The sequence below is a fragment of the Chenopodium album genome, chromosome 1, assembly GCF_948465745.1.
Source record: "Chenopodium album chromosome 1, dcCheAlbu1.1, whole genome shotgun sequence".
Taxonomy (NCBI): domain Eukaryota; kingdom Viridiplantae; phylum Streptophyta; class Magnoliopsida; order Caryophyllales; family Amaranthaceae; genus Chenopodium; species Chenopodium album.
In genome coordinates this window covers 56,321,416-56,336,522 of record NC_137834.1, presented here as the reverse complement: position 1 = coordinate 56,336,522, position 15,107 = coordinate 56,321,416, and the positions used below count along the sequence as shown (strand labels likewise).

Below are 15,107 nucleotides of genomic sequence, written 5' to 3'. Positions count from 1 at the left end.
CGGAGCGTGACACATGTCACAGATGCCACGTGGCGTGCCACGTCACATCTGTGAGGGGCAAATGTTTAGGGTAATTTTACCCCGCCATGTGGTCCAATCAGAGGACGACACGCGTCAGCCTCAGGAGGGCCCAAAGTGGACCAATCTCTGCTTTACACGTGTCACTCCAGAAAAGAAGGGAAAAAAGGGCGGCTTTCAGGCCCAAATCCCGAGAAAGCCGCAAAGCGGTGCAGCCCACCACTGATTAGGGTACAGTGACCTAATCAGGGGCGCAAATCCCAAAGACCCTATAAATAGGGAGATTACCCTCTTTTTGGGGGCACGTTTTGATCATTTATTACACATTTACTCTTTGATAGAGACATCCTGAGCTTGGAATCCGAGCAGATCCCTACCTAAATTTCCGCACCTTTTTCTCCCTTCAAGTTTCTAACTTGTGCGTCGGAGGCGGAGCACCACCCATCCGGTGTCTCCGTTTGTTTTGCAGGTACAGCTCACCCCGGATCAGGCTTCGTGTTGTAACTCTCCCGAGGGACAAAAAACACCCAAAACACCTTGGATTTCTACTCTTCCGGGATTTAAAGTCATATATGAGCAAGTGGAGGAGATGAATGAGCTGAATTATGTGCGTGATTTATGGTCTGACAGGAAGTGGAACTTGCAACTGCTTAATGATAGGTTCTCACCTTGGGAGGTAAAAAGAAATCTGCAATGTGATGATCCCTCTGTTTGATACAAAAGATGTGTGGACTTGGCATTTCTCGAAGGATGGCAGATTTGATGTTAAAAGTGCATACAACATGTTGACTTTGGAGAGAGCTCGTGCACAAGCTTCTTGTTCTACGGGTGCTGCTGTGTTTGAATGGAATTTAATCTGGAATGCTAGTGTCCCTCCGAAAGTTAAAAATTTTGCTTGGAGAGCTGTGAGGGAAGGTCTTGCAACTCGTAAAAATCTCCAAAATAGAGGTATGAATGTTGATGCAATATGTGCTATGTGTGGAGAGGCAAATGAAAGTATCCTTCATATGCTTGCTCAATGTGTTGAAGCTAAGCAAGTGTGGCGTCTGTCCCCACTCCGGCTGGATGTGGATGGTTTTAATGGGGAAAATTTCAGAGATTGGTGTAGCAAGGTGCGTGTGAAGTATAAAGACGCTCAATGGTGGGACATTTTCTGCTGTATTGCTTGGGGTTTGTGGCTTCGAAGAAATGCGTGGTCTTTTGAGAACAAGAGGAAAGTTGCAAGGGAGATTATCTCTAAGGCCGTGGGTCTGGTGGCTGAATTTGAGAAGGCAAACGATGTCAGCAACGTTGAGAGTCAGAGTACAAAGCTCCCTGCTGTGTGGAGCCGTCCTGAGGTAGGCTTGATAAAAGTAAACTCTAATGCTGCTACTTTCTCTGATAACTAGGTTGGTTTGGGAGGGGTAATGAGAGATTTTGAAGGAGATGTTGTGGCGTCTACCTGTGTAATGGTAAAGGGGTCAGGAGAGGTGGATGTGGCTGAGGGTATGGTGATGAGACATGCTCTGAACATCTCCCAGGAAGCTGGATTCAGAAATTTGTGTCTTGAAACTGACTGCTTGAAGCTACACAATTCTTTGGTGAAAGGCATAGTGAACCCGACTGTTTTTGGGGCAATTGTGAGGGACATTTTGGCTTTGTCTCGCCAATCTTCATCCTGCTCTTTCTCTTTTGTGAAGAGAGATGGAAACAAAGTAGCCCATAGACTAGCAAAGCTGAGTAGTAGTTACGAGGGTCTTCGAGTTTGGCTTGAAGATATCCCTAATGTTTTGTATGAACTCGTTGAGGCTGATTTAATGCCTCCTACTACTTAATAAATTTGCTGAATGTTTCCCGTCAAAAAATATTTAACACTTGTTCACTTTTGTTTTATGGTCGTATTTTATTATTTGCTTTATTTTCTTTTTTAAATGTGTATTTGTCACCCTTGTTTTTTTATATTATATTTTTTTTTTCAAATTTTTATTTTTAAAGTGACTTCACTTCCATCATACTTAGGGAGTAATAAATTATTCCTTCATTATTATTGTTAGGGTTCTAGATTTTCTATGACTTTTTTTATAAAACCCAGTGATTGCATTTTTAGCCCTTCGTTATTTTGGGTTTTGAAATGTTAGGCTTTGGATTTCTTAGTCGGTATGCGTAATATGAAGGAGGAGATAATTGAGTGGAAAATCTATGAGTGGGCCCTACAAAGGTCTCAATTGAAAGGATTTCCCAACCATTATGCGTAATTTAATGGAGGAGATGAGTGGAAAATCGTATAAATGAGCTCCATAAACGACCCAATTGGACGTATTTTCTCAACTGTTATGCGCAAGATGAAGGACGAGAGAATTGAGTGGAAAACCGTATGAGTGGGCCCTACAAACGACTCAATTGGACGAAAACCATTATAGGTAGTGGTAGACAAACTTCTGTCATCTTTATGATTAGTGCTAGACAAATTTTGTCATTTTACAGGTAATTCTAAAAAAAAAAAACTGGTAGTTGTTCACAAAAAACTTATCTTTATTGGGTTTTACGGTGCGAGAGCACGATGTGGAACCAAAACCCTCCTCGGACCACATGCATTATTAATTCGACTAATAAACATGCAATTAATAAAGCAATAAACACATAAGAGAGAGAGTAGGGAAAAGATCATCTTACCCTCGATGCGTGCTTCACTAAAACACGAGCACGACCCTCAAAAAGCTCTAGACACGCACGCGCGAATCCTCTTACTTTGCACACTCATGCGTCCGAACAAGGTTCTTATCTCGTAGCTTAGACATGACTAAACCAAAAAGGGAGTTTTACGAACTTAAAGGTTTTCTCTCGCTTTAGAAAATGCCTTATTGAGTTCTATTCAAAGTGTGTAAATTCCCAACTCCTAAAGTTGGTATTTATAGTTAAAGCATTTCTAATTCCATAACCATCTTTCCATGTGGGAGAATTGATAAAGTGAGATAATAAACAATTAATTTAATTCTAAATTAAATTAAATAAGCAAATCAATAAGTAAACAACAAGTGGTAACTTGTTAAAGAGGGTATGTGAGGACCACACGGAGAGGACCACAACTCCCCGTGCTCCCTAAGCAAACTCACACACTCACCAATCAGCCCAACCATGGTGCGCCAGCTGGCGAAGCCTGCCTTGGGCACCAAGGCGACCCTGCTGGCGGCCTCGTCTCGCGATTAGGCTTGTCAGCGACCCATGGTCGACTGCTTGCACACGCAAGCCTTGCATTGCTATGCGGGTTGCTGTGCATGGTTGCTTTGATGCGGGTCGGCAAGCGTTAGCGAGGCCCAGCATGATGGCATGCAGCAGGCCTTGCTAGCACGCAAGCTTGTCCAACAAGCCATAGCTAGCCAACACTCGTAAGGGTTGCTAGGCTTGCAGCCTAGCTAGCATTTAGGCAAGCAAGCCCTTCGTAGCCTCCCTCGCATGGCTAGGCTAATGCGAGGTTATGGCTATGACCGTTGACTTCTTGTTTAACTTATTCATTGTCTTATCGAAACCTAGAATCGACTCGACGTTTGACGCTTTAGGCTCGCAATCCGACGCTTAAATTTGTAAAATCCTTATCAACGTATTTAATTCTTCAGATTAATTCGTCACCATTGTTTGGTTTCACGATTGGGTGTAATCCATAAGGTTCAGCTTACTAATCGGAAGCGGCCTCTAGCCAGGCATTCCGACCACTTGATTTCACTAAATAATTAATTACAAACCCTTTATCGAAATAATACACTTGTTTGAAGGACACCAGTCCTTACAATCTTTTGGGTAGATCTACACAAAATTTCTTATTTTAAGGTTCTTATAGGTTTAGTCATCACTTAAGTGGGTTCATTTGGACGCATAACCTTCTACATGCCTCCAACCTTGCAAATAACCCTAGGCATCACCAGATATCAAGTGCCACTAAGGCTGTACTCCAACGAGAGTCGCTCACCCAATTGTTTACTTTAAGCTTCTATTATACGAAGATTTTGAACGGAACTTTAGGTGAATTTAAGCATTTCTTAACTAATGGAGAAGGGTTTTTTTTTCATCTAACATCCATCTTTTAAGGATAGCTCAGAATGACTTAAGGAACTTGAGCTAAGGCAGCGCCACTGTCAGGGATTCACCGGATAAAAAGGTGTTCGCGACAGTTTTTAGGTGAAGCTAGGATTAGGTTTTCGTAGGTCTCTCACGTTTAAGTTGTACTATTTGATTTTGATACTCTTTGTGTGGCAGAGGAGTTGAGTTTTGCGGTTGATGGAAACTTAATTTGTTGCCTTGGAATCTCCAAAGGAATCTCCAGACGATGAGGTATTTGTTTACCTTAAATTTCATGTCATTTCTAAGGCCTTTATTAGTGCATCAAGGAGTTACAATATAAAGAAAAACTCCCACAAAGTCAGAGTTTAGTTTAGTTCTGAATAGGTTATGTGTTAAAGAAAAGTTTTTTTTTTTTTTGGTTCCATCTGGTTCACCTTTTGCGCTAATTCGGATTAAGAGTTCAACTCTGGGTGGTTAGTTTAGTTTGTAGTTTATGGTATTTGTCTTGGGTTGTTCCTTTTATCTTTTAGTTTTTGTCCTTGGATTAATATGCCTGTTTTTACATACTTGTGTTAGCTTGGGTGATCTTTGGTTTGTTGGGTTTTATGAAATTTCACTTTCACTTTTAATAGTTGGTAGTAGATGTCTTAGTTAAAATAGTTTTAGTACCCACATAGAGGGTGCTGATAAAACTATGGTTTGTTGCCAAGAATAAGGGGAAATGAAGGTTTTAATTTATATGGAGTGCCTTTTCCTAGGTTGTCCAGATAAAATGGGACTATTGTTGGGTTTAAGGACTACTTCTTTAAGATTTGACTTTAGGTTAGGTCGTTAGGACAAGTTTGGAGCCATAGGATGATTAGTGATCTTCCTTTAGGATTAGTTTGTTACGATTTTGCTTCCGTGTGTGTCATAATTCCATTTGAAAGCTTGCTTTACCCCTATTTGAATGAGAATGGGCCGTAGATAGTGTCATCTTAATTACCCAAGTATCTTTGATGATCAACGATTTTTTTTTTAAAGAAGGCACCCCAACTTGGTTTTGAGGGTTATAGAGCCTCGATAATGTTTAAGTTATTTCAAGGTTTGCGTAAAATTTCCTTACATGAGTATGTAAAGCAAAGTTAGTAGATAGGAAATGTGACTGACTCGAAGCAAGCCGATTTTGGGCATTTTTCGTCTACTGAACAACTTTCACCCAATTTCAATTCTTGTTAAATAAGGGTCTTTTCACATTTACTGAACTGAGCTGAACTGAACTGATTGGAACTGAATATTTTATGAGAGAAGGAAATTAGGAGCTGAGCTGAACTGAATTGAAATTAAGCTAAAGTGAACCTGCCCTAAGTCCTCGTCATTCCAAAAAAACAACTTGCATTCTTTGTTTTCGATCCTTTTCATCTTCTGTCCCAAAGCACAATGATGGGTACTTAAGAAAGTAAGCCTTAGTTGTGATGATCACTTTTATAATAGCTTAAAGGTGTTGGTTGTGAATAGCCATAGTTTGTTTTGTTTAGCTTTAATCTATCTTCCTTCCTGTTTGTATTATGTAAACTTTATTTAATTTATGAAATTTTATCCTATGTAAAAAAAAATGATTAGCTATATGTCAAATAAAATGACAAATCTTTACTATGCAATACTACAAATACTTGACAACATAAACCCTACACAACATTAAAGACAAGTTTCTTCCTAACTAGTTCAAAAGCAATCTTACTATCAAATGTTAAAGATTTGTAGTTAGATCATCTAGAATTGAATGATAGAGACAATTCAGTAGAATCTCATGCTCTACTTTCTAGGGAAAATGAGCTTGAGCTTACACTTTTGCTTGTTCCAACAAACACTTGTTCAGTTGCTGGCTTGACAAGATCACTTTTTTGCGGTACATGTAGAGACAAGACTCCTTCTATCTCTAATAGCACTTCTTTCATGGTTGGTCTTTTCTTTCCATCCAAGCTTAAGCATCGTTTAGCAAGATCAGAAATAGCTAAAAACTCTTCCTTTGAACCTTCTGGTAGGATTTGCGAATCTATAATATCAAGCACACAAGAGTTTTCCATATGAGAAAGGAACCATGAAGTCAAACTTCGATCCTCTTCAGATGCAGCACGTACTGCCTTTTGTCCCGTTAGAAGCTCAACAAGGACCACACCAAAACTATAAACATCACTTTTTTCAGTAAATTGGTGGGATTGGAAGTACTCTGGATCCATATAACCAAACGTTCCCATTACACGAGTAACCACATGGGTTTGGTCAATAGCCACTGATCTTGAAGTCCCAAAATCTGATAACTTTGCCCTATACTTGTCATCCAAAAGTATGTTTGAAGATTTAATATCCCTATGAAAGATAAGAGTAGAAGTCGAGGAATGCAAATAAGCAAGTGCTCCAGCCGAATCAGAAGCGATTTGTAACCGCATTTTCCAGGTGATTGGAAACTCTTCACTTGGATTATGAATATGATGGGAAAGTGTTCCATTAGGTATAAACTCATACACTAGTAATGGTACATCGGTCTCCAAACAACATCCCAATAACTTTAATATGTTCCGATGATTAATTTGTGACATAATAACCACTTCGTTGATGAACTCTTCTCGTTGGCCTTCCTCTAATTTATTTGACTTCTTTACAGCTATGATTCTTCCTTCACCCAACATTCCTTTATAAACTGTACCATGACCTCCTTGTCCAAGTATTCTATCTTCATTGAAGTGGTCTGTGGCTTTTTCTAGCTCGTCCATTTTGAAGATTTTTATTCTTTCTACGACTCCTTCATCATAAGACATTTGTTGTTGAAGTAAGATACCGCCATTTCTCTCAAAATTCAACTCCCGTTGCTTAATAGCTTTTCTTTTTTTGGCCATTGAATGTAACCACCACCCGAAAACTAACAAAAGTATTGATCCAAAAAACACACCAAGTCCTGCAATTCATAAGTGATTTTAATCAAATATATTATTTTACTAAAATAATTTTTCAATAAGAGGATTGAACTTGACTACGCCTTAACTTTCATGGGTTCTTTTGGTCTAACACTTCTCTAGCTAGCTAATTTTCACTAATTGTCATTTACATTTCTAAATAAAACAAAAATAATTGTCTCATTTTGACTAGCCACGTACAATACTAACACTATACGTTGACTAATCATATATTTTTTATTACATTTATATAACAATAAAAAAATGTTTTAAAATATATGTTGAGATTAACACTGTGTACTGTTCATCAAAATGTAGCAGTATCGAATGTATTTGTTAGTTGAGGTAATAAATGCTAATTGTGATTAGTTGTTAGTTGTTAATTAGCTATGACTATGTGAATATAGATTATTACTCCCAAAGTTTTTATATATTAGTGCATCACTTGTGTATGTACACAGAGATAGGCAAGCAAATTAAAGTGAATTTTCTAATGTATATATGTGTAAAGTTTAAAATATAGTATGTTGATAAAAATATAAGTGAGGATATTTTATTCATGCATTAAGAGAATATGAGTAGGGATGTAAACAATAAAAAATAGAGTAAAATGGAAAAAAAAATATATAATAAGTGGGGTTACTGGAATTAGAGCATTATCAGCAATGGGCATTTTTTTGCTTAATTAATCTCTCTCTAATAACTTTCTCACTCCTTTTCCTCATGCGTATTTTGTTGGTCATAAAAATTTTCAACCAAAGGTAAAAAAAAAAATAAAAAAATAAAAAATAAAAAATAAAAAATAAAAAATAAAAAATAATAATAATAAAAAATTACTCCCCCCAATTCTCTCTCTTACTTTTCCCTATAGTGTTTAATTGTGGTATACTTCTATTAATTTATAATCTATTAACTAATACTAAAACAGAAAATGCTTACATCATTTTTGACACATGTCAAACTATCATTAAAAAATTTCCCGCCAAAACAATATATGATGTCATTGTTAATTTTTTTTTTTTTTGTTATTTTACTTAGCGTATTTTTTAAAAGTACATTGTATAGTTATTTTTGGAAAAACATGCATCATTAATGCAATATAATGTGTACTACTTTTAAATATTTTCAACACAACTAATCAACAATTTTTTTTTTCTCAATTTAATTTTAATAATTTGGCCTTATTATTTTAAATTTCTTATACACATTGCATTTGTATATTTCATATGAATCGTCTTATTTTTATATATCACAGAATAATTATGGAAAAAAATTGTTACTACCGTGCGATGCACGGGCACTAATCTAGTGTTTAACTAAATTTTTTAATGAATAAATGATTTACGATTACAATATTAAATACTATTTTAATTTTTTAACGAGAAAGTAATTATTTTACTTAAGTATATTCTGTGACGTACATCCATAATTTAACATACAAGTCATTGAAATCAAAACAATTAAAATAAATCCAATAATTGATGTGTCATTAAAAATAAATAATATTAAAATAGTTATTATTTTGCTGAGCTTCCATCTAAACGTTGCGTTTGGGTTGCTTTTGTTATTCATCCTTCCCCAAAATGCATCGTTTGGGAAGTGTGCCGAGCAAAAAGTAGACAAGTTGCATTGACGGCATGGGGCCCACAACACTTACTGTATACTTCCTCCGTTTTCTTTTACTTGCATCAGTTCCCTAAAAAGGAAATGTCACAATACTTGCAATACACTATAAAAGGAAAGTTATTTTAGGAAAAAACTATACTATTTTACTTATTTAAATCACATGGCCCACTAAATTACACTCCTAATAACCATTCATCCTATTTTAAAGTTTATTATATCATGTAAACCTCACCTTTCTTAATTATCGCGCTAAAGGGTGTGTTGCATCTAAAAGAAAACGAAGGAAGTAATAAAGTAGGCAAGTAATGATCATGTGCCCTAAAAAATGGTTTATTGTCCCCCTAAATTATTATCTTTTCATCTAAATGTTACTCCTTTCCTTTCATAATGTTAGTCTCAAATACCATTTTAGAATTTTTAAAAAGATCTACCCATATTAAATATATTCCATTTTTAATTGAATATTTATTTCCTGTTTTATAATTGTTAAATTCTGATTGGTTAAATTAATTGATCGTTGATTGATGACATGGCTCTAAGTAAGGAAATTCCTCCCTTGAATTATGCAATTATGATTGATGCTTTCCAAAAAAAAAAAAATCAAAATTTAAATAGGACAAACTAATAATGAACTGCCTTTCAAAAAAAAAAAAAAAAATTATGAACTGTTTTTGTACTTTAATGTTAGATTCCAAATACTCTTCTTTTCTTATTTAATGCGATTAGTTCCACATAGGACTATCATATAGAAACCAAGGGAGTAATTTTTAACATGTAGAATATATTTTATTAATGTATATGCATAAAAAAATTAAATTTATAGTAAATTAATTACTTTTGACTTAACCACATGCATTGCATGAGTATGAGGTTAGTATCTATTAAGGGCGTGTTCGGCGCTAGCTTTTGAGTAGCTTTTAGGTAGCTTTTAGTGGTTTGACCAAGTCAAATCACTACTTGTCAAAAAATGTGAGTGTTTGGCAAAGTAATGGTTAGGGCAGCTTTTAGTGGTGGAGGTAGCTTTTATGAAAAGTTAGAAAGATTAGCTTTTGAAATTAGAGGTAGCTTTTGAGGTAGCTGTTGAAAATTTAATCTATAGTTTTAAAAATAAAATGTTGATTTGTATATGTAACAGCTACTTTACCGAACCCTCATATCTAAATTATTTATCTTCACAGCTAACAGCTTGTTGACAGCTAACAACTACATACACAGCTCAAAGCTGTCACCACATCTACAGCTATCTTCACAGCTATATTTTGCCGAACATACCCTAAAACAAGTAATACACTTTTATTTTTTAAAATCGCTGAACAAGGCAAGTGTGATGTTTTGTTCAACTTATTTCAGGACATTGTTACTACCTCAAATAAGATTAGAACAAATAAGTTCATTTTAGAAAGTTCTAAACGTCATTTATTGTTTTATACACTTTTTTTTAATTATTGATAAACACATTTAATTTTGTAATGAAAAATTATGAAAATTACCTATTAAAAAAAAATAAAAAAATATTACGAATTTAACAAAATCCCATTTGATACTACTTGCGTTATCTTGAGTACTGCCCATTAACTATTAATAAGGTCAAAGTTTGAAACTTTTTACCATGTATAATTGCATGTATTCGTTTGTTAAACATTATAAAGTTGGATCTTATTAGATTCATATTGTTATGAGTTTTCTATATATCAACTTTGTATAATTTTAAGTAATGGACAATAAAGAAATTAATGGTCAAAATAGTGCATTAGATACCGTTAAAAATGCAAGTAAAGTGAGAACAAGTTATAATGAGAACCAAGGCTAAAATGAGAACAAGAAACTAATCTAGGCCCTTAGATTATGCTAATCGGATGGTCCACATGCATCCGATTATAAGTAAATGAAAAGTTAGTAAAAGTAAATGAAATCAGTCATAAAGTAAATGAAATTGCCTTAAAAAGTTAAAAAACTGAATTTTTTTTAAAAGATGCGAAATTACAAAATTGCCATTGATGAATGCTGGTGAAACGTAAACCGTTAGATTAAGCATGATTAAAGGCTAATATAGGTTACTAGTTCTCATTATTTAACTTGGTTCTCACATAATTTTATATATATATATATATATATATATATATATAACCAAGTTATAATGAGAACCAAAGCTAAAATAAGAACTAGGAACTACTCTAGGCTCTTAAATCATGTTAATCAGATGGCTCACATGCTTCCCGTGTCATTAATGGCATTTTCGTAATATTTCAACTTTGTAAAGTGTTTTCCAGCTTTATTTCTAAAAAGTAAATAGAAAGTTAGTTAAAGTAAATGAAATCAGTCATAAAGTAAATGAAATTGCCTTAAAAGTTTAAAAACTGGAAAAAAGTTGCAAAAACTGCATAATTACGAAAAAGCCATTAATGAATGCGGGTGAAACGTGAGCCATCAGATTGAGTGCGATCAATGGCTGAGATTGGTTCTTAGATCCTATTATTCACCTTGGTTCTCACATGATCTCAATTATATATATATATATATATCATAATAAGACAAAAAATATATCTGTAATTAATTATATTTTTCAAAGGTATTTTCAGTAATAAACTTTTTCTCCACAACTACATAGGGTCTTTTCTCTTCAACTTATTTTCAGTTCAATTCAGCTCCAATTAGTTCACTTCATTTCAGTTCCTATTTTCCTTCTCTCATAAAGTATTCAGTTCACTTCTGTTAAGTTAAGTTCTGTTCAATTCAGTTCAGTAAATCAGAACAAGACCATAATCAAACACTCAATCATCTTGTTTAGTTATGATTTGATTCGGTGAAACTACTAAATTTTGTTCGAATAGTGTGAAAAGACAAAGTGATTCAAATATTGAGAAACGAAAGAAGTACATACAACTTAACATGAAAAGGTTAAGATGTTGATTTCTTTGTTTAACTAAACAAACAACATAGAGAATGAAAAACTACTTTTAGGAAATATTTTTAAAGGTTATCTAACACCTTAATATATGAAATGATTTTTGTAAAGATATTGAGGATTGGGAGATGATACGTACTTTCTTTGTCATTGGTTTTGGATTAATGATACAACTGTATACTAGCTCTATAGTTTGATATTAAAAAAAAACTTGAATATATTAGGGTGGTTAATGAGCGCGAGGCGCGACACACGCGCCATATCTAGTTCTGTTCGAGGAGCACTATTTTTTTTAAGGTGTTTAGAGAGCCACGAGTGCAATTGATGAGACTCGATGCTAGAATTATATGGCACCGGAATGAGAGCTCTAACCACTTGAGCTATCCCTTTCTCTCTCCAAGAATATTTCAATTTTTTTTTTTAAAAAAAAGCAATGATATACTTACCAATGACAATTGCATGTATTAAATCATACTGGTGGCTATTAGTGATAATACATGGATCATCCTGCGTAGCCTTGCCAAGGTAGCCTTCTGGGCATGTACAATTATAACTTCCAGGGAAGTTATGACAATACTCTTGTGTTTCACAATTATTCAAGCCAGAGTCCTTGCATTCATCAATATCTGGATATTAACCCAATAAGCGATTAGTATAAATTACATTGATGCATGATTTACAATATAGAAAAACCTCATAAATGAAACAAGTGACAGAGAGTAAGTATAAATTACTTGATGATTGGACTTACTAGTGAAGGTAGATTACCTTGACAATCATTAAGGTAGGGATTGCCCTGGAATCCAGGTTTGCATTGGCAACGGTAACCCCATAGCCCCGGTAGGCCATCAACACACACGGAGTTACCTTTGCATAATAATTTTTCCTTAGCTGCTAGCACGCTTTCGCACTCTTTTGTTCCAATAGACCAATTATAGATCATTGAAAAATTATCGAATATACTTGTATCATTAGACACAAAGAAATCTGTAGTAAGAACAGACGTGATAGAGAAAGGCAATTCATTATGTGCTTTAGTTTCATCCTTAGCGACCACAAAAGCAACACTGCACGGATTGAATTTTTGCACACTAGTATGGTTTGAGATTGACCCAGCGTCAAATGTAATGTTGGATACTCCATCTGGAATGGAAATCAAACAACAACCGATTCCTTCACATTTGTTGCTGACATCCGATCGGTTCGAGCACCCAGTGGTACACCCCGATTGAAACTGACTATTACTGATCATCCTTGTTCCACTGAACATAGCTGTGGTATCGCACCCAATGGCACCAGCAATGTTTTTGGTTGTTGAAATAGCAAATCTAGTAATATCACTATTTACAGAACTAATCCTTACTAATGGCACAGTATTATTATAACAAATAATTGAAACGAAGTTATTTATCCGAATTTCACCATCAAGAGTGATTTGCTTCACTTGTCCTTGCAAACGAATACCATGGAAATCAATAATACTACCATACAATGGCAAAGAGTAATTTTCATCGCAAATGATGTTGTAGAATGGCCCGTCTTCAGGGTGATTGTAGTGGCATTTATCCCCTATACCGAAGGGGTAGGGGATTGTGACGTTGCCACATTTATCAGGACAGCCAGGGAGAACTAAATGTGAGGTCGTAACAGAAGCATTTTCTTTGCCCACAGAATTATGGTGTGGTGAAGACAATAAAAATATTGCTACTAAAATTAGTAAACTATGAACCCAACCAAATTCTCCTTTCAACATTCTTTTTGTTCACAAAGTTACGTGATGAACTCATGCAAGTTTGTTTTTACAGAATGATTTATAGAACAAGACAGTGGCGCCCAGGGTCTTTGTGGAATTGCTTTATTATTGCCTTTCTTTTTATACTTTTTCTTTTGCTTGGTGTTGAGCTTTATCAATTTCTTTAAGGAAATGATTTTTCTCTCTTTTTTATTAGTCTTTTCAATGTAGGAATTTAATACTATCTAGGGATTGTTATAGACATACACTAGATTAGGTCCCGTGTCATGCACGGTAATTTTAAATAATTATATTGAATCAAAATAACATTTAATTAAAAAAACATACATTTGTTAACAAAAACAAAAAAATACTTAAAGAATTTGTTTTTAAAAAAAACAAATATTATGATTTAATTTATTTTGAAATTAATACTATAATTTAATTAAACATACATTTGTTTTTCAAAAAATGTAAATTTTTCTAAAATAGTATGATGAATTTATTATGAAATAGCCCATTAGCCATATAGGTATTTTAATGTACACATTTGACAATACCCGGCCTATAATATTTGTATATTTAACCAACATATTAATACTTTGACCCAAACATCCTCAATACCCAAGGTGTACCAAATTAAAATTACCTTATACTCAATACCCAAAGTGAACAAAAAATACATGATTAAGCATATACCCAAAGTGATCAAACCAATATAAGTCCAAGTTAATTCTTGTACAAAGTGATAATGATGACAAAAATAACAATGATATTAATCGAGATATAGAGAAAGTATCTCGATTCTTCTTTTTACTATCTCTATCCTTTTTTTTCATGTTTCTTCATATTATCTTTTATTTTCTCATGATTCATCATCTTATCTTTCACACCACCAATTCCTTTTATCAGATGTCTCGGACAAGACCACTTCCATCTATTCATTTATGTCAAATTATGTATATGGTCAAGATCTGTATATACAAAAGGTGAATTCTTTCTCTTTATTTATTTATTTATTTATTTATGCAATGCATTCTTTCTCTTATCATAATACTGTAAATAATTCTGACTTCAATGTTCATCCATAATACTCGTAATGTTATTTACCCATAAAAAAAGTGAATTCTTTCTCTTATCATAATTTCGATCATTTTCAATGAATTTAAGATACAATATTAACTTTTCTTTAAAAAAAAAAAAAATGAGATACAGTATTAACTTTATTCACTGAAATTCAATTGTTTTTATTTATTTATTTTTTTTCCAGATGGAGACATTGAATCTGGACATATGTTGAAGGTTTTACAAAGGAAGCGTTCATATTGTAAAGTTGAATTACGAAAATTTGTAGTTAATGCAATAGAATGTTTCAAATTTTAGATATCATATGATCTGAGTTTGCAATATACGGAGTACGTTGTTGCAATATACGAAATTTTTTTTGTTGTTTAATACTTTAGCCCGTTCACTTCGCCTTATTTTTACGGAAATGAAATTAATTTTATTAAAGTGAAATTATTTTTGCTGAACTTAAATTATTTTTACTTAAATGAAATTAATTATACTGACTCCCTCAAAAAAAAAAAAAAACAATAATTTTACTGAACTGTTTTTTTTTTCTTTTATAGATTTTTTATTATATTTCTTCTTTACGTTTACAGATTTTTATTTAAACTGAAATTATTTTTACTGAACAAAAATTATTTTTACTGAATTGAACTTATTTTTACTAAATTGAAATTAATTCTATTGAGCTTTTACTGAATATTACATGACCTTCTTTTGTTTTAGGAGTGCAACTAGGTGCATAGCAGCTGCGATTCTTTTATTTTACCATTATACTTATAGTGGTATT

At 33.8% G+C, this 15,107-nt stretch overlaps 1 pseudogene; it reads right to left on the bottom strand.

Moving 5' to 3' along the window:
- Positions 1-5,801: 5,801 nt before the first annotated feature.
- LOC145588549 (wall-associated receptor kinase-like 8) lies at positions 5,802-13,272 on the bottom strand (annotated as a pseudogene).
- Positions 13,273-15,107: the final 1,835 nt, after the last annotated feature.